The sequence below is a fragment of the Eucyclogobius newberryi genome, unplaced genomic scaffold, assembly GCF_026437365.1.
Source record: "Eucyclogobius newberryi isolate DKJ021-1_F unplaced genomic scaffold, fEucNew1.0.hap1 SCAF_29, whole genome shotgun sequence".
NCBI classification, from domain to species: domain Eukaryota; kingdom Metazoa; phylum Chordata; class Actinopteri; order Gobiiformes; family Gobiidae; genus Eucyclogobius; species Eucyclogobius newberryi.
Genome location: NW_027315934.1, coordinates 80,377 through 105,672, shown reverse-complemented (window position 1 = coordinate 105,672; position 25,296 = coordinate 80,377). Strand labels below are relative to the sequence as shown.

At 53.5% G+C, this 25,296-nt stretch overlaps 3 non-coding genes across 3 annotated transcripts; all 3 read right to left on the bottom strand.

The window, feature by feature from the left end:
• Positions 1–21,328: 21,328 nt before the first annotated feature.
• trnaq-cug (transfer RNA glutamine (anticodon CUG)) lies at positions 21,329–21,400 on the bottom strand. Its single transcript has one exon. It is a non-coding gene; the product is annotated as a tRNA-Gln (tRNA).
• Positions 21,401–22,662: 1,262 nt separating this feature from the next.
• Positions 22,663–22,735, bottom strand: trnac-gca (transfer RNA cysteine (anticodon GCA)). The gene has a single exon. It is a non-coding gene; the product is annotated as a tRNA-Cys (tRNA).
• Positions 22,736–24,879: 2,144 nt separating this feature from the next.
• On the bottom strand, positions 24,880–24,952 carry trnac-gca (transfer RNA cysteine (anticodon GCA)). Its single transcript has one exon. It is a non-coding gene; the product is annotated as a tRNA-Cys (tRNA).
• Between the last annotated feature and the right edge of the window lie 344 nt (positions 24,953–25,296).

The window sequence follows — 25,296 nt, the reverse complement described above, 5'->3', positions numbered from 1 at the left end:
CTTAGCATTAGCTCCACCGGAGCAGACAAGTAAGATTCTAAAGTGATCACGAGACTGCCTTAAAACACAGCGTTAAAGCAATAATTTAGTAGTAAAGTAACAGTGTACCTGAGTAAACAGTTCCGTTGCAATGTAGTCCAGGAAATGTAAGCTCTGAAGACTGTGCTCTGCAGACGGTCTGGAGTAATGAGAGAAAAACACGGAAAGCACGCAGATCACGCAGCTGTAGCCATGCGGATCACAGCTGATTGGTGGAAAATGTAAACAACACGTTGGCTAGAAAAAGGTGACACCCCCCAGGAGAGCAGGAAAAAGACCCGAAAACTCCACATTTTTAACAGCTTAATGTATACGTTTAAGACAACCAATAGTGTTATCTGAAGCACACAGGGCTTATTCATAACTTCAACTAGCACATTCTGCAAAAAAACGAAAATCAAAAATTTGGGGGGAAAAAAGTAAAATGCTGTTTTTCTCAGTTTCACCGAGGCCGACATGGTCCGACAATTGCTGTGGCGAGTCACGTATATAAAAAAGGGGGGGGTATTTACAGACAGGGGGGGACAACACGTACAATACACATTAATATACAGATAAAATGAACAAGACAGAAGAAGCAGAGAGAAAAAGATGGGGATGTAACAGGGGGTAGAAGAGTAGGCAATGGGGTAGAGGAGGCTAGGGGTAGGGGAGGTCATAAGCTTGGGTGAAGAGGTATGTTTTTAGGCGGGATTTGAATGTTGTGAGTGAGGGAGAGTGGCGGACAGGTTGGGGGAGGGAGTTCCAGAGTCGGGGTGCTGTTCGGGAGAATGCTCTGTCGCCAAATGTTTTGAGTCGGGATGTTGGTGCAGTCAGGGTGAGAGAGGAGGAGGATCGGAGAGCTCGGGAGGGGCGGTGGGGGATGAGGAGGTCAGACAGGTAGGGGGGGGCAAGGTGGTGAAGAGCTTTGAAGGTGAGGAGGAGTATTTTAAAGTTTATGCGCTGCTTGATTGGGAGCCAATGGAGAGAGCGGAGAACGGGAGTGATGTGATCACGGGACCGGGTGTCGGTGAGGAGGCGGGCAGCGGAGTTTTGGACCATTTGGAGTCTATGGAGGGAATGGGAGGAGATGCCAGTGAGGAGGGAGTTGCAGTAGTCAAGGCGGGAGGAGATGAAGACATGGATGAGGGATTCAGCAGCGGGGAGGGTGAGGCAGTGTCGGATTTTGGCGATGCGGCGGAGGTGGAAGTATGAGGTCTTGACGATGTGGCTGACATGGGGAGTGAAGGAGAGGGTGGGGTCCATGATGACACCGAGATTGCGTACCAGGGTAGAGGGGGCGATGGTCGAGGTGTCGATGCTGAGTGAAAAGGGACCAGTTTTATTGAGAGTGGATTTGGTGCCAATGAGGAGGAGCTCTGTTTTGTCACTGTTCAGTTTGAGGAAGTTGAGAGTGAGCCATGATTTTATTGTAGAGATGCAGGTTTCGATGTGGCTGAGGGGAGGGGTTTGGGTGGATTTGGTGGTGCGGTATATCTGGGTGTCGTCAGCGTAGCAGTGAAAGTCCAGGTTGAGTTGGCGGAGGATGTGACCAAGGGGGAAGATGTAGCAGATGAAGAGGAGGGGGCCGAGGACTGAGCCCTGGGGGACCCCCTGCGTTACTGGGGAGAGGGTGGATGAGTGACCGGAGAGGGAAATGAACTCTTGCCTGTTGGTGAGGTAGGATGTAAGCCAGTCAAGTGCAGAGCCCTCAACACCCAGTTGGCGCAGCCTTTGTAGGAGGATGGAATGGTTTATAGTGTCAAAGGCTGCGCTGAGGTCTAGTAGTAACAGGATGTTGAGGGCCCCGGAGTCTGCAGAGGTGAGGAGATCGTTGAGTACTTTGACCAGGGCTGTTTCAGTGCTGTGAAGTGGGCGGAAGCCAGATTGGAGGGGTTCATAGAGGTTGTTTGACTGGAGGTGGGTGTGAAGTTGGGCGGCGACGATGCGTTCCAGCGTTTTTGAGAGGAACGGCAGGTTGGAGATGGGGCGGTAGTTGGAGAGGTTGGCGGAGTCTAGGGTGGGTTTTTTGAGGATGGGGGTGATGGAGGCCAGTTTGTAGATGGAAGGAACATGGCCAAGGGATAAAGACTGGTTGAAGAGGGTGGTGAGATGGGGGATGAGAGCAGGGAGGCAAGCCTTGGTTAGAGTCGTTGGGAGGGGGTCGAGAGAGCAGGTGGTGGTTTTGGAAGCGGTGATGAGGTCTATGATATGAGAGGAGTTAACAGAGGGGAAGGTGGTGAGGGGAGGGAAGGGTGGGTGGTCAGGGAGAGGGGGGGGGGGCAGGGGGGGGGGGGGGTGATGGAGTTAATGGAGACGGCAGTCATGGAGCTGTTGATTTTGGAAATTTTGTCATTGAAGGCAAGGAGGAAAGAGTTGCAGAGGTCAGGGGAGGAGGGTGGAGTGATGTCCGGTGGCTGGAGCAGCTTGTTGACGGTGGAGAACAGGGTGCGAGGGCTCCGGTGGGAGCTGTTGATGAGGGTGGAGAGGTGGAGAACAGGGTGCAGGGGCTCCGGTGGGAGCTGTTGATGAGGGTGGAGAGGTGGGCAGATTTGGCGGCTTGGAGAGCGTCACGGTAGGAGGAGATGTGTAATTTGAAAGCTTCGGCGTGGACGGTGAGGCGGGTTCTTTTGAGGAGTCGTTCGAGTTGGCGGCCAGTCTGCTTCATGGTGCGGAGTTCAGAGGTGTACCAGGGGGCGGGGTTGATGTATGAGACGGAGGAGGTTTTCCAGGGGGCTAGGGAGTCAAGGGAGTCGGAGAGGGTGGTGTTGAGCATGACAGCATAGTCGTCGGGGGAAGAGGGGGGGGAGTCAGGGGGGAAAGCAGAGGATATGAGCTGGGAGAGCGTGAGGGGGTTGACTGACTTGATATTGCGGTAGGTGATGGTGCGTTTTTTGGGGTTGTGGGGCGAGGGTAGGGGGGCGGAGAAAAGGATGCAGAGATGATCAGAGAGAGGGAAAGGGAGGGGGTGGGGCTTAGATATGGGTAGGAGAGAGGAACAGACTAAGTCCAGAGTGTGGCCTTTGGTATGGGTGGGGAAGTCAATGTGTTGGGTGAGATGGAAGCAGTCCAGGAGAGAGAGGAAGTCGGATGTCAGTGGGGCGTTGGGGCAGTCAATGTGGATGTTGAAGTCACCAGTGAGTAGGAGGCGGGCAGAGAGAGAGGATGCGATGGTGAGGAGTTCAGACAATTCAGTGAGGAAAGAGGGGTGGGGCTTTGGGGGACAATAGATCAGGATAGCGGTGATAGAGTTGGGGAGGGAGAAGGCGAGGTATTCAAATGATGAGATGGATGGAAGGTTGAGGTTCAGTTCAGTGATGGATGTAGATTTTTTATGAATAACAGCAAGACCTCCCCCACGCCCGGAGAGGCGGGGTTTGGCAGTGTAAGTGTAGTTGGAGGGAGTGGCTTGGTTGAGAGCATAGAAGTCCAGGGGCTGTTGCCATGTTTCACAGAGGAGAAGCAGATCAATGTTATTGTCCAGCAGCAGTTCAGATATAACAGGTGATTTGTTGGAGAGGGAGCGGCAGTTCAGCAGTGCAAGGGAGATGGATGGGGGCGCGGAGATGGATGGGGAAGCGGAGATGGATGGGGGCGCAGGGGTGGGGGGGCGGAGGTTGCTGAGGTTGGCAGTGCGGCAGGTGGGGGTGACGGGGGGGCGAAAACTAGTCCAGAGTGAGGGGATAGGTGAGCCGTCGTTGGAGTGTTGGTTATGGGAGAGACCAGAGCCCCGGTGGATGTAGCGGGGCCGGCGAAGGATCCCAGCTGAGCTAGCTGCAGAGGCAGCAGCAGCTGGGAGACGGTGGTTATGGTTGAGGAGGTGAAGGTCAGCAGCGGTGTAGGTGAGTAGGCGAGAAGTTGGTGGAGCGGTGGCCTGGAGGCACGGGAGTGATAGTCCGAGGAGGAGATGGAACGTAGCAGCAGATGAGAGTAATCCAGTTAGTATGTTGGCGGTGGCTAGAAGCTGGTTAACTAGAAGCTGGTGGGCAGAGAGTTGTGAAAAAGCAGCAGTGGACCGGGTGTTGAAGCTGGTGGAGTGAGTGGCGTTGGTTGCCCCAGACCTTGTCTGCACGGCAGGGAGGCCCCGCGATACCATGACGGACCTCAGCAGGTGTTAAGCCAGCTGTTAGCTGGCGGCTAGGGCAGTAGATAGTCCAGGAGTGAGGGAGGAGATGAGTGATGGACGGTGCAGTAATGTCCGATGAAGTTAAGGAAGAGGGATGTAGACAGAACACAACACAGAGACGCGGGAACAAAACAAAACAATGGAAACGACTAACAAAACAAAGACGTTAGGACAGAAGCGGCAGTCCACATACCAGACGCCGGCGTTGCTCTAGCCCAATCAAGACGCATTTGAGTCCAGTTTTGTGACCAGATCGCCCCGTCTGTGGAGCGGGGAAAGCAGAGAAACGGGGCTGTACCTTGGTTGTATGGGGCTGCTTTTCTCCGGGTAGAGCCGGTGCCCCGCTCTCCGTGTCTGCTCCTGTGGCGGGCTGGGGCCACACCTTCGCCCAGGTACAGACCTCCGGGGCGGCGGGTGCGGGAGCGCGGAGCCGGTGTTCGGGCTTGGAAACGCCGGTGCAGCGGAGGAGAAGCGGAGCCGCGTGCGGCTCGTGGCGGTGCTTGCCGCTCGTGGTGGAGCCGGTGATTGGACGTGGAAACGCCGGTGCAGCGGAGGAGAAGCGGTGCCGCGTGCGGCTCGTGGCGGTGCGTGCCGCACATATGTCACACATATGTGCTTGTAATTTAGGGTGTACAAATGGCTTCCTTTCCAAAGGAAATATTTTTTTTTTGTCAGGAGTGGGATTTGAACCCACGCCTCCATTCAGAGACCAGAATCCCCTGTGGCGAGGAAGGAGTTTACCTTGAGTCTGGCGGTAGAACGCTTTAGCGGCGTGTTAGCTCCTCACGCGGCCTTTACTCAGATGAGAACGTAGCGCTGATCCACGTAAACGGCGTAGATTACTTCAAAAATAGGAGAAGCGAAGTAGAAAAGAAAGTCTCTGTCCGGTTTTAGCGCTTAAGCTTAGTTCCAGGTGTTTTCAGAGTTCAGGGGGGGCAATGAGGCTGGCCTAGCTGAGTTCTACCCAAATCACGCCACAAAAGAACCGCACACTGAAGTCGGCTTACGATTTTGTAGAACTCGGTCCGGCTGGTCCTTGTCCGCGGACGAGATCCGTGGCGAGGCAGCGGCGTGGAGCGGTGTGGCGGGCGAAGGCAGTGGCGTGCCGCGATGTCCGTGACGCGGGGCGGCAGCGGTGGCGCGAGGCGGCGCGTGGCGATGTCCGGGAGTTCCTTAGCGGTAGAACGCTTTAGCGGCATGTTAGCTCCTCACGCGGCCTTTACTCAGATGAGAACGTAGCGCTGATCCACGTAAACGGCGTAGATTACTTCAAAAAAAGGAGAAGCGAAGTAGAAAAGAAATAGGCCATAGGCTGTAACTCAGAATGTGGCTAGAAAATGAATTTCGCTCCACCACATCAAGACTACTTTTCAAAAGTGGTTTTCCAATCTCAAAGATGTACTTGAGCTGGGGGAAAAAGTTCTCCGCATGATTTCTGCCAGTATTTGAGAAAATAGGTGTTGAAGTTGCCAGTTTACCCAAATATGTGACAAATTGGGCTGTACACCCATCTTCATACCTTCTTATTTTTTTCATTCTTTGATTGATTACTTCAGAAATTCAGATTCTCAGAGACATAACTACTTTCTTGAAGGATGTAAAGTGGTGAGACTCTGGGTGCTTTAGTTTATGTGAAAATGTAAGTTAAAAAAACAGTTTTAACAATTTTGCATGTTATCGTTACGCACTTAAACTCTTACTCCACATTTAGTATTCAACTGAATGCTTCAACAATTACAAATTCTCTAGTCTTGATTAATACTACACTATAAAAACATAATCTAAAAGTAGTATTTTAACCCTTTCAACACCAGTTGCCCATTTGAAGAAAGAAAACATAGGCTATTGGTAAAGGTTTTATTCTATAGAACGGATATAATTTTATGTAATGTATTTACAATATGAACAATATGAATAATTACAATCATAAAAGCAGTATTTACATCGTGATGAACAGGCTAATTAACATGTGTATCTTTCGATCTAGTATAAGGCAAACTTTCTGCAGAATAAGATATACATACAAACAGAGGAATGATATAAGTATGATTGATGTCAAAATGTGTAAGTACAACTGGTTTGATTTTTACCTTTTGAGGACAAATATATATCTTGGCAAATTGACAGTAAACAAAGATCAACCTCCTCGGATACATTTACCATGTTAGACAATGTCAATTTATCACTAGCACCTACACACCAAGCTAGTAAGTTATAAAGTTCAATTGGCACAATCTTTCTGGCAGAGGAAACATTTAGATCCTCTGATGTAGGAGGCCAATTTACATCCATACTAGGGGCACTCTTGACCGCTTGTTTCAGTGATACTAGGGGCACTCTTGACCGCTTGTTTCATCCATACTAGGGGCACTTTTGACCGCTTGTTTCATCCATACTAGGGGCACTTTTGACCGCTTGTTTCATCCATACTAGGGGCACTTTTGACCGCTTGTTTCAGTAATACACCTGCACTGTAAACTGTCCTTGAGAGCTCTCGCAGTGCTGCATCTTTACCACTTTCTGGCACCATTTCTCCATCACTACATGACATCTCAGAAACTGACATATCAGTTTCAGTTGAAAAATCCTGGTGGAGAAGTCCTGTCGTCTCTGTGGAAACCATTTCACTCAGGTTTCTTCTTGGTGGTTTGTGAAAATTCAGCTGTGGGAAGTCTCGCTGTAATCTCTTCTTCAGAAGATCGGATCTGTAAAAATTAGACAAGGAATAGAAATTCATAAGTATTGATAGATTACTATTTTATTTGTGTTTTAGTTTTAGAATTATTATTTTATTTGTGTTTTAGTATCCTATGTTTGTTGTTTATTTTGGGTTGTGTTTTAACAGGGTAACCACTTTTCTCACTGGGTTTTCCCTGTATAAATAAACAAAATGAATGGAAATATGTAGACTCTTGTAGCTAACTGGATTGGTCTGATCTTGAATGAAATTTCATGAATAAACATAGCTGTGATGTTTATCCGATCTTCTATTGTTTTCTTTCATAAACAATAAGAATAATTTAATTACCGGTAACTTCCATGACCAGGGTGTTTTTTTGATGAATTTCTGGAACAGGGACAAGAGCTTCTTCATTCTGAGGATTTCCTGATTTTCAATCAGTCGTGTCCGGATGACTGTGTCACAGAATGCTGTATATGCATCACCATACTCCCAGACTTTAGGTCACCTGTATAAAGCAAGGAAATGCAGTGATTGGTCAGTGATTGAAATATACTAGCTCACTACAAACAGAAATTTGCTTTGATTCAAACGTCTTTAAAATTATCGTGTAGTCATTACAATAATTTTCAATTAAATTATGAATTTATCTAAATATATGGAAATATATATATTTTATTTGATTACCAAAATGTTACCTTTCATCACTTGTCTTCTTTGTCAGAAAGCTTGTGAATTCTTTGTAACACCTCTTGTGATAGAGGTGCCTTCAATGGCAACACAATCTTTACCTCTGGTACACATCAGGATGGATTCATCTGCTCTTGATTCAGCTGCTTTGACCAAACTTCCTAGTAAAGGATAAGTAAAAGAATTTCAATCAAGGGTGAGCACAATCAGTAAACAATCGCAAAAGTTGTATTGCCTTTTTATTCAACTCACATCATCATACAGTCTTACGTACATTACATCTACACCTACATGTAATAAACTAGGCACATATTCCTATAGTGATCTGTTCTTTTCTTCTGTATCTACCTCTGGATCTTCCTGCGTTGCATCAATGAAATTTCCCCATGTGGGACAATAAAGGATTATCTTATCTTATCTTATCTATGTATATTTTGGCCAACTTATTTCACTGTGATTAGTCCTATTTACCACGAGCAAGAGAAAACACACATGCAAGAATCAATATATAATCTACTCACCAGCAGTTAAAGTTTCAGCTTGGACCAATTTATCTTTCTTTGTCTTGTGAGCCTCTTTGATACAGCGATCAACCTTCTGCAAATGATGCAAACTGCAGGAAGTACATCGCTTGACTTTTTAGATGATTTTGTCTTTACATCTGTGGTAGATCTCAGTGGTTTGGGAGAAGGTGGCAGAGTTGATGTGAAACGTCTATAGCATGTAGGGTGAAACGTCTATAGCATGTAGGGTGAAACGTCTATAGCATGTAGGGTGAAACGTCTATAGCATGTAGGGTGAAACGTCTATAGCATGTAGGGTGAAACGTCTATAGCATGTAGGGTGAAAGCCTGGCTTGTTACTTTCCAGAAAATTTGAAAGATTTCCGTCCGAAGAAGCCACAGAAGACGTAGGATAGTTTTGTTTGGCGAAGTCATCATTGTGTACACAAACAGCTGCCGCTAACGCGCGGTCTATTCCATCGATTTCTATCCACTTCTGAGCACAAGTCATCAGTCAGTGGCTGTGTTTGTTCTTTTTCTACCGCTGAAATGTGTGTGATGCACGTGTTATCCATATTTTCATAGTGTTTTCTATCGGCTCGAGTGACAACATGCCGGTACACGTGAGCAGCCATCTTTTATGTTGTTGTTGTAACTCTCACCTGATTGGCTGATTCAGAGGCGGAATGATTCAGGCGTAGGGATATTGCGCTATCAGGCTGAGAATATAGTTCCGCATTTAAGTTATCGCCGTAAAAAAACTGGCGCGATCCGAGTGGAGAACTTTTGGTCATGAGCTAATGGTACAATGATAATTTTATATTTGAAGTATTTTTTTAGTCTTGTGACAGGTGTAGCGAACTTGAACGATACAGGCTACAGCCTATGGCCTAAAAGTCTCTGTCCGGTTTAGCGCTTAAGCTTAGTTCCAGGTGTTTCCAGGTGTTTTCAGAGTTCAGGAGGGCGATGAGGCTGGCCAAGTCTTGTCGACCCACGTGGCGGACGCTTTGTTGAGACAAAGGAAAAGAAAACAGGCTCGTCCGTGGAGACGGCTTCAAAGAGATAGACAAAGGCTTGAACAAAAAAAAAAGAAGAAGAGAGCAAGAAGAGAAGAGAGGAGAAGAGAGCGTTCCAAGCTCGGAGCGTCTTTTTGTCACCTAGCGCAGCAGGGCACGCTGGGAGCGAAAGGGGCGGGCGCTACTGCGACGACACGTTAAACACTTTTGGCAGTTTGTGCACATTATTTCTTGAGGTAGATACATTTTACATCTTCTTTCACCTGTGATGGGCACTCGAGTTAAAGCATTGGGAATATAAAACCTTAAACAGTGGGAAAATACGTAACACAAGGTGAAACATGCGGTGTACGGAGTTGATTCGGACAAACATTCATGGCATAATCACATAAAACATAGTTTTCATCGGGGCGTCCTCCTGTAAGACTGTGGGGGAGAAGGTCTGTTATCGCCAAAGTCACAGCGGCTCCCTGCGGTGAGGGAGAGAGGGAGAAAGAAAACCCCCCAATGTTCAAAGAGAGATTTTCCGTTATCTGGCCGTGGAATGTCCATCTCCATTCCCCTACACTTGCAATGAGTTCAAATATAGGACAAACCTATTGTCAGGAGTGGGATTAGAACCCATTCCTCCACTTGGTGACCAAATTTGCTTACGCTTAGGTAGGAGTTTACCTTGACCCTGACACCTTGGACATTTCAGCGATGCTGACATTGAGCTCCCTTATCTCGAAGATAACGTTACAAAAATCAGTACAAAGTAAATGCTTTGGCAACCTTACACTAGATGAAGTCTTTCCAATTATGTACAGTCCATATAAAGAGAGGACTTTAACAGGTGATGAGAATTGAGTGAAATAGTTGAAATCTCATTGTTACAGAGGGTTTAATTATTCTTCTTTCGGTTCCAACAGAAGAAAATTTATGACCAAGATTTCACGGGTTGTAATGGCAAGCAGTCCATAAAGCTTAAAATCAACTCCCCCCAATGTGGGCCTCGAACCCACGACCCTGAGATTAAGAGTCTCATGCTCTACCGACTGAGCTTGCCAGGCTGGCTGTCCAAAAGTCAAGAAAAGGTCATCATGAAAACCCAGAATTTTTCAGTTCTAAGTCTGGTAAATTAATCTGTCACTTTAATTTCTCAGTGAGTGGTCACAATTACAGTATAAGACATATGATACAGTTCACTCTGAATGTACTCAATGCTTTGACAGTACAGCATCTACGTAGTAGATTGGCCATCACATCACAATTCATCATTGGAAGTAACACTTCATTTGAAATCTTAACCCTTTAGGCGCCAGAGATTATGGATGAAATAAATGTATAAATAAAAAACTTCCTGAGATACAGAGAACTGAAGACGGGGCACAGCTCTGGGTCGGCAGTGCCCCTGGAGGCCCGTAGAAGCTCCACACTCCAGTTGATTCTTGGATAAAAGGGCACCCAGCCGGTCTCGAACTCGCGTGAGGCGGAGCAGGGATCATCCACCCCGCACACGGCCAGACTTTGCCCGGCCAGGGAGCACCTTCTGCGGGTCGGAGGCTCCGGGTCGGAGCCCCTGGAGCCTGGAGCCCTCACCGGGCCCCGAACTCGGCTGCCGGAGGCAGTGCAGTGCCTCATGGATAAAAGGGCACTCAGCCGGTCTCGAACTCGCGTGAGGCGGAGCAGGGATCATCCACCCCGCACACGGCCAGACTTTGCCCGGCCAGGGAGCACCTTCTGCGGATCGGAGGGTCCGGGTCGGAGCCCCTGGAGCCTGGAGCCCTCACCGGGCCCCGAACTCGGCTGCCGGAGGCAGTGCAGTGCCTCATGGATAAAAGGGCACCCAGCCGGTCTCGAACTCGCGTGAGGCGGAGCAGGGATCATCCACCCCGCACAAGGCCAGACTTTGCCCGGCCAGGGAGCACCTTCTGCGGGTTGGAGGCTCCGGGTCGGAGCCCCTGGAGCCTGGAGCCCTCACCGGGCCCCGAACTCGGCTGCCGGAGGCAGTGCAGTGCCTCATGGATAAAAGGGCACCCAGCCGGTCTCGAACTCGCGTGAGGCGGAGCAGGGATCATCCACCCCGCACACGGCCAGACTTTGCCCGGCCAGGGAGCACCTTCTGCGGGTCGGAGGCTCCGGGTCGGAGCCCCTGGAGCCTGGAGCCCTCACCGGGCCCCGAACTCGGCTGCCGGAGGCAGTGCAGTGCCTCATGGATAAAAGGGCACCCAGCCGGTCTCGAACTCGCGTGAGGCGGAGCAGGGATCATCCACCCCGCACACGGCCAGACTTTGCCCGGCCAGGGAGCACCTTCTGCGGGTCGGAGGCTCCGGGTCGGAGCCCCTGGAGCCTGGAGCCCTCACCGGGCCCTGAACTCGGCTGCCGGAGGCAGTGCAGTGCCTCATGGATAAAAGGGCACCCAGCCGGTCTCGAACTCACGTGAGGCGGAGCAGGGATCATCCACCCTGCACACGGCCAGACTTTGCCCGGCCAGGGAGCACCTTCTGCGGGTCCGAGGCTCCGGGTCGGAGCCCCTGGAGCCTGGAGCCCTCACCGGTCCCCGAACTCGGCTACCGGAGGCAGTGCAGTGCCTCATGGATAAAAGGGCACCCAGCCGGTCTCGAACTCGCGTGAGGCGGAGCAGGGATCATCCACCCCGCACACGGCCAGACTTTGCCCGGCCAGGGAGTACCTTCTGCGGGTCGGAGGCTCCGGGTCGGAGCCCCTGGAGCCTGGAGCCCTCACCGGGCCCCGAACTCGGCTGCCGGAGGCAGTGCAGTGCCTCATGGATAAAAGGGCACCCAGCCGGTCTCGAACTCGCGTGAGGCGGAGCAGGGATCATCCACCCCGCACACGGCCAGACTTTGCCCGGCCAGGGAGCACCTTCTGCGGGTCGGAGGCTCCGGGTCGGAGCCCCTGGAGCCTGGAGCCCTCACCGGGCCCCGAACTCGGCTGCCGGAGGCAGTGCAGTGCCTCATGGATAAAAGGGCACCCAGCCGGTCTCGAACTCGCGTGAGGCGGAGCAGGGATCATCCACCCCGCACACGGCCAGACTTTGCCCGGGGAAGGGCCACTCTGGCTGGGCATGGCCCCCACTGAGCACCCCCTGGAACCCCTGGAGCCCCCGGAGCACCTCCAGAGCCACCCCCCACTCTCCCCAGATTCTGCCCGGGGAAGGGCCACTCTGGCTGGGCATGGCCTCCGCCGAGCACCCCCTGGAACCCCTGGAGCCCCTCCAGAGCCACCCCCCACTCCTCCAGACTCACCCCGGGGAAGGGCCACTCTGGCTGGGCATGGCCTCCGCTGAGCACCCCCTGGAACCCCTGGAGCCCTTCCAGAGCCACCCCCCACTCCTCCAGACTCACCCCGGGGAAGGGCCACTCTGGCTGGGCATGGCCCCCACTGAGCACCCCCTGGAACCCCTGGAGCCCCCGGAGCACCTCCAGAGCCACCCCCCACTCTCCCCAGATTCTGCCCGGGGAAGGGCCACTCTGGCTGGGCATGGCCTCGACTGAGCACCCCCTGGAGCCCCCGGAGCACCTCCAGAGCCACCCCCCACTCTACCCAGACTCTGCCCGGGGAAGGGCCACTCTGGCTGGGCATGGCCTCCGCCGAGCACCCCCTGGAACCCCTGGAGCCCCTCCAGAGCCACCCCCCACTCCTCCAGACTCACCCCGGGGAAGGGCCACTCTGGCTGGTCATGGCCCCCACTGAGCACCCCCTGGAACCCCTGGAACCCCTGGAGCTCCTCCAGAGCCACCCCGCATTCCCCCAAACTCAGTCTGGGGACGGGCCACTCTGGCTGGGCATGGCCTCCACTGAACACCCCCTGGAACCCCTGGAGCCCCCGGAGCACCTCCAGAGCCACCCCCCACTCTCCCCAGATTCTGCCCGGGGAAGGGCCACTCTGGCTGGGCATGGCCTCCGCCGAGCACCCCCAGGAGCCCCCGGAGCACCTCCAGAGCCACCCCCCACTCTCCCCAGACTCTGCCCGGGGAAGGGCCACTCTGGCTGGGCATGGCCTCCGCTGAGCACCCCCTGGAACCCCTGGAACCCCCGGAGCCCCTCCAGAGCCACCCCCCACTCTCCCCAGACTCACCCCGGGGAAGGGACACTCTGGCTGGGCATGGCCTCCACTGAGCACCCCCTGGAGCCCCCGGAGCACCTCCAGAGCCACCCCCCACTCTCCCCAGACTCACCACGGGGAAGGGCCACTCTGGCTGGGCATGGCCTCCGCTGAGCACCCCCTGGAACCCCTGGAGCCCCCGGAGCACCTCCAGAGCCACCCCCCACTCCTCCAGACTCTGCCCGGGGAAGGGACACTCTGGCTGGGCATGGCCTCCACTGAGCACCCCCTGGAGCCCCCGGAGCACCTCCAGAGCCACCCCCCACTCTCCCCAGACTCTGCCCGGGGAAGGGCCACTCTGGCTGGGTATGGCCTCCGCCGAGCACCCCCTGGAACCCCTGGAGCCCCTCCAGATCCACCCCCCACTCCTCCAGACTCACCCCGGGGAAGGGCCACTCTGGCTGGGCATGGCCCCCACTGAGCACCCCCTGGAACCCCTGGAGCCCCCGGAGCACCTCCAGAGCCACCCCCCACTCTCCCCAGATTCTGCCCGGGGAAGGGCTTCTCTGGCTGGGCATGGCCTCCACTGAGCACCCCCTGGAGCCCCCGGAGCACCTCCAGAGCCACCCCCCCTCTCCCCAGACTCTGCCCGGGGAAGGGCCACTCTGGCTGGGCATGGCCTCCGCCGAGCACCCCCTGGAACCCCTGGAGCCCCTCCAGAGCCACCCCCCACTCCTCCAGACTCACCCCGGGGAAGGGCCACTCTGGCTGGGCATGGCCTCCACTGAGCACCCCCTGGAGCCCCCGGAGCACCTCCAGAGCCACCCCCCACTCTCCCCAGACTCACCCCGGGGAAGGGCCACTCTGGCTGGGCATGGCCCCCACTGAGCACCCCCTGGAACCCCTGGAGCCCCCGGAGCACCTCCAGAGCCACCCCCCACTCTCCCCAGACTCTGCCCGGGGAAGGGCCACTCTGGCCGGGCATGGCCTCCGCTGAGCACCCCCTGGAACCCCTGGAACCCCCGGAGCCCCTCCAGAGCCACCCCCCACTCTCCCCAGACTCACCCCGGGGAAGGACCACTCTGGCTGGGCATGGCCCCCACTGAGCACCCCCTGGAACCCCTGGAGCCCCCAGAGCACCTCCAGAGCCACCCCCCCACTCTCCCCAGATTCTGCCCGGGGAAGGGCCACTCTGGCTGGGCATGGCCTCCGCCGAGCACCCCCTGGAACCCCTGGAGCCCCTCCAGAGCCACCCCGCATTCCCCCAAACTCAGTCTGGGGACGGGCCACTCTGGCTGGGCATGGCCTCCACTGAACACCCCCTGGAACCCCTGGAGCCCCCAGAGCACCTCCAGAGCCACCTCCCACTCTCCCCAGATTCTGCCCGGGGAAGGGCCACTCTGGCTGGACATGGCCTCCGCCGAGCACCCCCTGGAGCCCCCGGAGCACCTCCAGAGCCACCCCCCACTCTCCCCAGACTCTGCCCGGGGAAGGGCCACTCTGGCCGGGCATGGCCTCCGCTGAGCACCCCCTGGAACCCCTGGAACCCCCGGAGCCCCTCCAGAGCCACCCACCACTCTCCCCAGACTCACCCCGGGGAAGGGACACTCTGGCTGGGCATGGCCTCCACTGAGCACCCTCTGGAGCCCCCGGAGCACCTCCAGAGCCACCCCCCACTCTCCCCAGACTCACCCCGGGGAAGGGCCACTCTGGCTGGGCATGGCCTCCGCTGAGCACCCCCTGGAACCCCTGGAGCCCCCGGAGCACCTCCAGAGCCACCCCCCACTCCTACAGACTCTGCCCGGGGAAGGGACACTCTGGCTGGGCATGGCCTCCACTGAGCACCCCCTGGAGCCCCCGGAGCACCTCCAGAGCCACCCCCCACTCTCCCCAGACTCTGCCCGGGGAAGGGCCACTCTGGCTGGGCATGGCCTCCGCCGAGCACCACCTGGAACCCCTGGAGCCCCCGGAGCACCTCCAGAGCCACCCCCCACTCCTCCAGATTCTGCCCGGGGAAGGGCCACTCTTGCTGGGCATGGCCTCAACTGAGCACCCCCTGGAGCCCTCGGAGCACCTCCAGAGCCACCCCCCAATCTCCCCAGACTCTGCCCGGGGAAGGGCCACTCTGGCTGGGCATGGCCTCCGCTGAGCACCCCCTGGAACCCCTGGAGCCCCTCCAGAGCCACCCCCCACTCCTCCAGACTCACCCCGGGGAAGGGCCACTCTGGCTGGGCATGGCCCCCACTGAGCACCCCCTGGAACCCCTGGAGCCCCCGGAGCACCTCCAGAGCCACCCCCCACTCTCCCCAGATTCTGCCCGGGGAAGGGCCACTCTGGCTGGGCATGGCCTCCACTGAGCACCCCCTGGAGCCCCCGGAGCACCTCCAGAGCCACCCCCCACTCTCCCCAGACTCTGCCCGGGGAAGGGCCACTCTGGCCGGGCATGGCCTCCGCTGAGCACCCCCTGGAACCCCTGGAACCCCCGGAGCCCCTCCAGAGCCACCCCCCACTCTCCCCAGACTCACCCCGGGGAAGGGCCACTCTGGCTGGGCATGGCCCCCACTGAGCACCCCCTGGAACCCCTGGAGCCCCCGGAGCACCTCCAGAGCCACCCCCCCACTCTCCCCAGATTCTGCCCGGGGAAGGGCCACTCTGGCTGGGCATGGCCTCCGCCGAGCACCCCCTGGAACCCCTGGAGCCCCTCCAGAGCCACCCCGCATTCCCCCAAACTCAGTCTGGGGACGGGCCACTCTGGCCGGGCATGGCCTCCGCTGAGCACCCCCTGGAACCCCTGGAACCCCCGGAGCCCCTCCAGAGCCACCCCCCACTCTCCCCAGACTCACCCCGGGGAAGGGCCACTCTGGCTGGGCATGGCCTCCGCTGAGCACCCCCTGGAACCCCTGGAGCCCCCGGAGCACCTCCAGAGCCACCCCCCACTCCTCCAGACTCTGCCCGGGGAAGGGACACTCTGGCTGGGCATGGCCTCCACTGAGCACCCCCTGGAGCCCCCGGAGCACCTCCAGAGCCACCCCCCACTCTCCCCAGACTCTGCCCGGGTAAGGGCCACTCTGGCTGGGAATGGCCTCCGCCGAGCACCCCCTGGAACCCCTGGAGCCCCTCCAGAGCCACCCCCCACTCCTCCAGACTCACCCCGGGGAAGGGCCACTCTGGCTGGGCATGGCCCCCACTGAGCACCCCCTGGAACCCCTGGAGCCCCCGGAGCACCTCCAGAGCCACCCCCCACTCTCCCCAGATTCTGCCCGGGGAAGGGCCACTCTGGCTGGGCATGGCCTCCACTGAGCACCCCCTGGAGCCCCCGGAGCACCTCCAGAGCCACCCCCAACTCTCCCCAGACTCTGCCCGGGGAAGGGCCACTCTGGCTGGGCATGGCCTCCGCCGAGCACCCCCTGGAACCCCTGGAGCCCCTCCAGAGCCACCCCCCACTCCTCCAGACTCACCCCGGGGAAGGGCCACTCTGGCTGGGCATGGCCCCCACTGAGCACCCCCTGGAACCCCTGGAGCCCCCGGAGCACCTCCAGAGCCACCCCCCACTCTCCCCAGATTCTGCCCGGGGAAGGGCCACTCTGGCTGGGCATGGCCTCCACTGAGCACGCCCTGGAGCCCCCGGAGCACCTCCAGAGCCACCCCCCCACTCTCCCCAGATTCTGCCCGGGGAAGGGCCACTCTGGCTGGGCATGGCCTCCGCCGAGCACCCCCTGGAACCCCTGGAGCCCCTCCAGAGCCACCCCGCATTCCCCCAAACTCAGTCTGGGGACGGGCCACTCTGGCTGGGCATTGCCTCCACTGAACACCCCCTGGAACCCCTGGAGCCCCCGGAGCACCTCCAGAGCCACCCCCCACTCTCCCCAGATTCTGCCCGGGGAAGGGCCACTCTGGCTGGGCATGGCCTCCGCCGAGCACCCCCTGGAACCCCTGGAGCCCCTCCAGAGCCACCCCACATTCCCCCAAACTCAGTCTGGGGACGGGCCACTCTGGCTGGGCATGGCCTCCACTGAACACCCCCTGGAACCCACGGAGCACCTCCAGAGCCACCCCGCATTCCCCCAAACTCAGTCTGGGGACGGGCCACTCTTCCCCGGGTTGCAGGCTCTGGGACTCCGGGGATGACCACCGGGGACCAGGCCCTCCCTTCGAACCCGGGGACCCACACTTAAGCACCCCCACACGGGCTACACACCCTTGGTTCAGCCCCCTGGAGGTCCGTGCCCTTGGTACTATACCATGGAAGTCCGTGCCCTTGGTACTCTGACTGGAGTACCAAGGGAACGGCCCAGCACTCACCACAGAGGCTCGCGCCGGCCCACCTTTCGTCCCCGGGTACCCACACTTAAGCACCCCCACACGAGCTACACACCCTTGGTGCAGCCCCCTGGAAGTCCGTGCCCTTGGTACTCTGAGCCACTTTAAAAGATAAAAAGCACCAGGACCCCAAGGCCCTGGCTCCCCTGTCCCCTACATCACACTTGGAGGCAGATTCCTTGCCCTCCACTGGCTGCCCCCGCGCCCAATGTACTCCATAACCGAAGAAGAGAGGGGGACCCGGAGGCCGGCCTACTAGGGTAACAGGTTTAATTTAGAGCCGGGGCTCTGGACCACCAATGCCAACAACCCCGCAGTGCGCAGGAGCCTTCGAAGCTGGATGAAACCAGAACGGGGCCCTACGATGGCGGTGACCAGCCAGTTGATAGCAAAGTGAGCCCTGGACAGGCGCTGCATTTGACAAACTCAGAGACGAGGAAGGGACCGGAGTCGGACCAAATATATCATCTGGCGCTGTGTCCAGCGTGAGGGTGAGCCAGCGCAAATCAGGACCACAAATGCCAACAACCCCGCAGTGCGCAGGAGCCTTCGAAGCTGGATGAAACCAGAACGGGGCCCTACGATGGCGGTGACCAGCCAGTTGATAGCAAAGTGAGCCCTGGACAGGCGCTGCATTTGACAAACTCAGAGACGAGGAAGGGACCGGAGTCGGACCAAATATATCATCTGGCGCTGTGTCCAGCGTGAGGGTGAGCCAGCGCAAATCAGGACCACAAATGCCAACAACCCCGCAGTGCGCAGGAGCCTTCGAAGCTGGATGAAACCAGAACGGGGCCCTACGATGGCGGTGACCAGCCAGTTGATAGCAAAGTGAGCCCTGGACAGGCGCTGCATTTGACAAACTCAGAGACGAGGAAGGGACCGGAGTCGGACCAAAAATATGCGCCGGCCCTGCCCCCCGCCCCGCGCAGAGCCATCGGACACGTTGAGGCTGAAGGGGACTGGCGCAGAGCCCTTGGGCCCAGGGGCTAAGCGCAGCCATCATCCTTCAAGCCGCGCCTCCTGCTGCGCGGGGGTGAGTGACAGAGGGCCTGGACTGTTGTTCCACCGGACGCGTTGAGGCTGAAGGGGACTGGTGCAGAGCCCCTGTGCCAGGGGCTAAGCGCAGCCATCATCCTCCAAGCCGCGCGTCCTTCTGCGCAGGGGTGAGTGACAATGGACCCGGACTGTGTTCCCACCGGACGCGTTGAGGCTGAAGGGGACTGGCTCAGAGCCCCTGGCACAGGGGCTAAGCGCAGCCATCATCCTTCAAGCCGCGCGTCCTTCAGTGCGGGGGTGAGTGACGGTCCCATCTCCGGAGACGAGGGGCCAGGCGCGGGGGAAGCCAGTCAGACTGACGCCCCGCGCCTGGTGGGACCTCTGTCTCGGCCTCGCTTCCAACGTGTCCGGCGTGAGGTTAGCCGGAGCAAACCACAGCCGCAAAATGTAAACAAACCCGCAGTGCGCAGGAGCCTTCGAAGCTGGATAAAACCAGAACGGGGCCCTACGATGGCGGGTCTTGAGTGCCAATAGACCAAGCTCCTTGTCTGGTATACATAGAACCATGATTTGTACCATTTTCATGGTTGATTCATGGATCCCTGCTCCGCCTCACGCGAGTTCGAGACCGGCTGGGTGCACTTTTATCCATGAGGCACTGCACTGCCTCCGGCAGCCGAGTTCGGGGCCCGGTGAGGGCTCCAGGCTCCAGGGGCTCCGACCCGGAGCCTCCGACCCGCAGAAGGTGCTCCCTGGCCGGGCAAAGTCTGGCCGTGTGCGGGGTGGATGGCCCTGGGTCTGGGCGGCGCTAAGATCACGGAGCGGGTCACCTCCGCGTACAGCCCGTGGTCAGCGTGACACTGTGCTCTGCCCCGAGCAATCAGAGCAAACAGCAAGCTTCTGGAAGTGCCCGGGAGTCTGGTAAAATCAAGCCGAAAATAGACCCTCTCATGCCGGGTCTGAGCGGCGCTTAGAGCCCGGAGGAGCGCAGAGCGCGGGGCTCCATTCAGAGGCTCCGTGATCCGCCTTACAACCAGCTCTCACCTCCGCGTACAGCCCGTGGTCAGCGTGACACTGTGCTCTGCCCCGAGCAATCAGAGCAAACAGCAAGCTTCTGGAAGTGCCCGGGAGTCTGGTAAAATCAAGCCGAAAATAGACCCTCTCATGCCGATAACGATTTCCTGGTTTCCTTACATAATTACACACAGTGGTTACTTCTGGGATTGTATTTCTTGCTTGCTCTGGCAAGGTGAGCAGTCGTCCCTGGGTGGGCTCGAACAGCCGAAGGCGCTAGCCGATTGCGCCACAGAGACGAGAATATAGGCGTATCCATAAAAGACTTGTGCCTCTAATTGCAATAAGAAATGAAGAAAAACTCTGGATTCAGAGCGCTAACCGCTATACCGTTGAACCACACCTTTCTACAGGATGTCCTGTTTTGAAAATAAGTATGACATTTGATCATTGGGCTATATCAAAGAGAGCAGCATTGAAGTAGGCAAACTTCTGCTTCATGGTTTCATTGTGTGGTGGTCATCACATCTGCCCTACACGCAGAAGGTCTTGGGTACAACATTCAGCGAAACCAAACATGTTACCAAACATGTTCATGCTAACAATGTTCCAACGAAAGCATGCTGTTTATGTTTTATAGATCCTTTCCAGGCCATTTATGTCCTGATCTCGCAAAATATCCAATAGACCCAGCATTCCTATTCATTGTATTTTTGAGCAAAGACTAACATTCAGGTACACATGCTGAAACCCGGGATTGAACCAGGAATAACGTAGCGAGAAAATGAACTAGTTCTGTGTGTCCTTTTTTCTTTTCTTTTGATTAAACATAAAACAATACAGGACACGACCAGGGAGAAAAAATCGTAATTAAAAGAACTTAATAGTTACATAAAACATAACATAAAATAAAATAAAACAAAATCACATTTAAATGAAAATAAGAGTCCTACTTGGTCCAAGTCAATCAAATTAGTGCTTATCCAAGTTAAGCCTGAATGTCACTGTTTTCCATTCATCTAATGTCTAATGTCTGTTACTATGTCAGTCAAGTCTTTGATCGTTGGCGTGGTTGGTGTCGAGCATTTCTTTGTGATGGCCTTTTTCTCTACAGCCAAAAGTATGTTCCAAGGGTATCCATTTATTGTGTCCATGGCAGGAGTGTTGAGGCCCAAGTACATAGTTTTAAATTTGAGTGGGATGGCAAAGTCAAAAACAGTCTGCAGTGCCCTGTGAATTTCAGTCCATTATTTTTGAGCAACAGCACAGCCCCAAAACACCTGATAGTGGTTTGCCTGCTGGGTTCTCCAGCAGTTAGCATTTCCTTGTGAATAATGGGCACTTTGACATGGTGTGGTGAAAAAAACATATTTTTCCCCTTCAGGCATGTGATTTTGTGGTCTTCCTCAGGGCTGTTCCTACATTTCCACACTCTTGGTCAGACAAAACCAGGTTCACTTCTCGTTCCCATTGGTTTAGAATATACTTAGCAGAACGTTGTCCAGATCACCAATGCATTGAGATCATTTAGAAATGATTCCCCTCGCAAGTTCTGATTGATTGGTTTCAACAAAGATTACTGTCAGAGGATTATAGTGGTCATTTCTTTGTTTCATTTCTTGCTTATAATAAGTCCTATAAAAGTCCTGTCTCTCCAAGTCAAAGGATTCCTTCAACACATCAATGCTTTTCATTTGATTTTCTTTTGCAATGCGGTGAAACGTTTACGCCTTTTGTAATCCAGGCGTTGAATCATAAGCTTGGTCATAAGAAAACCAGCTCCAGATTTTAACAGCTTTGTTTAGTTTGTATGCTTTGGTTGGCTCCTTTCAGAGGGTAAGCACAGATTTTACCCAAAGATTCTTCTTGTTTCTGCACTTTTTCAAAAGAGTAGCGCTGCTCTTAGGGCACTCAAGGTTCCCCCGAGATTTGAACTCGGATCGCTGGATTCAGAGTCCAGAGTGCTAACCATTACACCATGGAACCGCAGACTCCTCATTGGAGTCTTTACATCAATCATCCCTTGCCTAAAAAATGAGAAACAAGGAGTGCAAACAGTGCAAACAATCTTGATGTGCAGCAATACTTTTCCCTCTCTTAATGCAAAGTGTAGCAGCAGTAAACTTGAGGGAGAAAGGTATGGGTTTGAGGGCTCTTCTTGTGGGCTTTACTGTCCTTGTAAATCTTTTTCATAGACAAAAAGTAGGCATTTCCTGTTAACTAAACAGGCCCTTTGACCAAGGAAGCCCCAGCGCCGTAATGATTTCCTGGTTTCCTTAGATAATTACATTCAGTGGTTACTTGTGGGATTGTATTTCTTGCTTGCTCTGGCAAGGTGAGCAGTCGTCCCTGGGTGGGCTCGAACAACCAACTTTTCGCCTACCAGCAGAACGCGCTAGCCGATTGCGCCACAGAGGCGAGAATCTTGACATACCCGTAACAGGGTTACCCCTCTAATTGCAATTAGAAATGAAGAAAAACTCTGGATTCAGAGCGCTAACCGCTATACCGTTGTCTTTACATCAATCATCCCTTGCCCAAAAAATGAGAAACAAGGAGTGCAAACAGTGCAAACAATCTTGATGTGCAGCAATACTTTTCCCTCTCTTAATGCAAAGTGTAGCAGCAGTAAACTTGAGGGAGAAAGGTATGGGTTTGAGGGCTCTTCTTGTGGGCTTTACTGTCCTTGTAAATCTTTTTCATAGACAATAGAGTAGGCATTTCCTTTTTACTAAACAGGCCCTAAACGAACCACCAACCTTTCGCCTACCAGCAGAACGCGCTAGCCGATTGCGCCACAGAGGCGAGAATCTTGACATACCCATAAAAGGGTTACCCCTCTAATTGCAATTAGAAATGAAGAAAAACTCTGGATTCAGAGCGCTAACCGCTATACCGTTGAACCACACCTTTCTACAGGATGTCCTGTTTTGAAAATAAGTATGACATTTGATCATTGGGCTATATCAAAGAGAGCAGCATTGAAGTAGGCAAACTTCTGCTTCATGGTTTCATTGTGTGGTGGTCATCACATCTGCCCTACACGCAGAAGGTCTTGGGTACAACATTCAGCGAAACCAAACATGTTCCCAAACATGTTCATGCTAACAATGTTCCAAAGAAAGCATGCTGTTTATGTTTTATAGATCCTTTCCAGGCCATTTATGTCCTGATCTCGCAAAATATCCAATAGACCCTGCATTCCTATTCATTGTATTTTTGAGCAAAGACTAACATTCAGGTACACCTGCCGAAACCCGGGATTGAACCAGGGACCTTTAGATCTGCAGTCTAACGCTCTCCCAACTGAGCTATTTTGGCTACTTTTTCACCGAATTAGGCAAGGGATCAAAACGTGTGGCATAACGTAGCGAGAAAATGAACTAGTTCTGTGTGTCCTTTTTTCTTTTCTTTCGATGAAACATAAAACAATACAGGACACGACCAGGGAGCAAAAATCGAAATAAAAAGAACATAAATAGCACTAAACATAAAATAAAAACAAAATCACATTTAAATGAAAATAGGGGTCCTACTTGGTCCAAAGTCGATCAAATTAGTGCTTATCCAAATTAAGCCTGAATGTCACTGTTTTCCATTCATCCAATGTCTAATGTCTGTTACTATGTCAGTCAAGTCTTTGATCGTTGGCGTGGTTGGTGTCGAGCATTTCTTTGTGATGGCCTTTTTCTCTACAGCCAAAAGTATGTTCCAAGGGTATCCATTTATTGTGTCCATGGCAGGAGTGTTGAGGCCCAAGTACATAGTTTTAAATTTGAGTGGGATGGCAAAGTCAAAAACAGTCTGCAGTGCCCTGTGAATTTCAGTCCATTATTTTTGAGCAACAGCACAGCCCCAAAACACCTGATAGTGGTTTGCCTGCTGGGTTCTCCAGCAGTTAGCATTTCCTTGTGAATAATGGGCACTTTGACATGGTGTGGTGAAAAAAACATATTTTTCCCCTTCAGGCATGTGATTTTGTGGTCTTCCTCAGGGCTGTTCCTACATTTCCACACTCTTGGTCAGACAAAACCAGGTTCACTTCTTGTTCCCATTGGTTTAGAATATACTTAGCAGAACGTTGTCCAGATTACCAATGCATTGAGATCATTTAGAAATGATTCCCCTCGCAAGTTCTGATTGATTGGCTTCAACGAAGATTACTGTCAGAGGATTATAGTGGTCATTTCTTTGTTTCATTTCTTGCTTATAATAAGTCCTATAAAAGTCCTGTCTCTCCAAGTCAAAGGATTCCTTCAACACATCAATGCTTTTCATTTGATTTTCTTTTGCAATGGGGTGAAACGTTTACGCCTTTTGTAATCCAGGCGTTGAATCATAAGCTTGGTCATAAGAAAACCAGCTCCAGATTTTAACAGCTTTGTTTAGTTTGTATGCTTTGGTTAGCTCCTTTCAGGGGGTAAGCACAGATTTTACCCAAAGATTCTTCATGTTTCTGCACTTTTTCAAAAGAGTAACGCTACTCTCGGGGCACTCAAGGTTCCACTGAGATTTGAACTCGGATCGCTGGATTCAAAGTGTGCTAACCATTACACCATGGAACCGCAGACTGCTCCTTGGAAGGATAACGGTGATCCAAAGCTACAAGTCTTACATCAATCATCCCTTGCCCAAAAAATGAGAAACAAGGAGTGCAAACAGTGCAAACAATCTTGATGTGCAGCAATACTTTTCCCTCTCTTAATGCAAAGTGTAGCAGCAGTAAACTTGAGGGAGAAAGGTATGGGTTTGAGGGCTCTTCTTGTGGGCTTTACTGTCCTTGTAAATCTTTTTCATAGACAAAAAGTAGGCATTTCCTGTTAACTAAACAGGCCCTTTGACCAAGGAAGCCCCAGCGCCGTAATGATTTCCTGGTTTCCTTAGATAATTACATTCAGTGGTTACTTGTGGGATTGTATTTCTTGCTTGCTCTGGCAAGGTGAGCAGTCGTCCCTGGGTGGGCTCAAACCACCAACTTTTCACCTACCAGCAGAACCCGCTAGCCGATTGCGCCACAGAGGCGAGAATCTTGACATACCCGTAAAAGGGTTACCCCTCTAATTGCAATTAGAAATGAATAAAAACTCTGGATTCAGAGCTCTAACCGCTATACCGTTGAACCACACCTTTCTACAGGATGTCCTGTTTTGAAAATAAGTATGACATTTGATCATTGGGCTATATCAAAGAGAGCAGCATTGAAGTAGGCAAACTTCTGCTTCATGGTTTCATTGTGTGGTGGTCATCACATCTGCCCTACACGCAGAAGGTCTTGGGTACAACATTCAGCAAAACCAAACATGTTACCAAACATGTTCATGCTAACAATGTTCCAACGAAAGCATGCTGTTTATGTTTTATAGATCCTTTCCAGGCCATTTATGTCCTGATCTCGCAAAATATCCAATAGACCCAGCATTCCTATTCATTGTATTTTTGAGCAAAGACTAACATTCAGGTACACCTGCCGAAACCCGGGATTGAACCAGGGACCTTTAGATCTGCAGTCTAACGCTCTCCCAACTGTGCTATTTTGGCTACTTTTTCACCGAATTAGGCAAGGGATCAAAACGTGTGGCATAACGTAGCGAGAAAATGAACTAGTTCTGTGTGTCCTTTTTTCTTTTCTTTCGATTAAACATAAAACAATACAGGACACGACCAGGGAGCAAAAATCGAAATAAAAAGAACATAAATAGCACTAAACATAAAATAAAAACAAAATCACATTTAAATGAAAATAGGGGTCCTACTTGGTCCAAAGTCGATCAAATTAGTGCTTATCCAAATTAAGCCTGAATGTCACTGTTTTCCATTCATCCAATGTCTAATGTCTGTTACTATGTCAGTCAAGTCTTTGATCGTTGGCGTGGTTGGTGTCG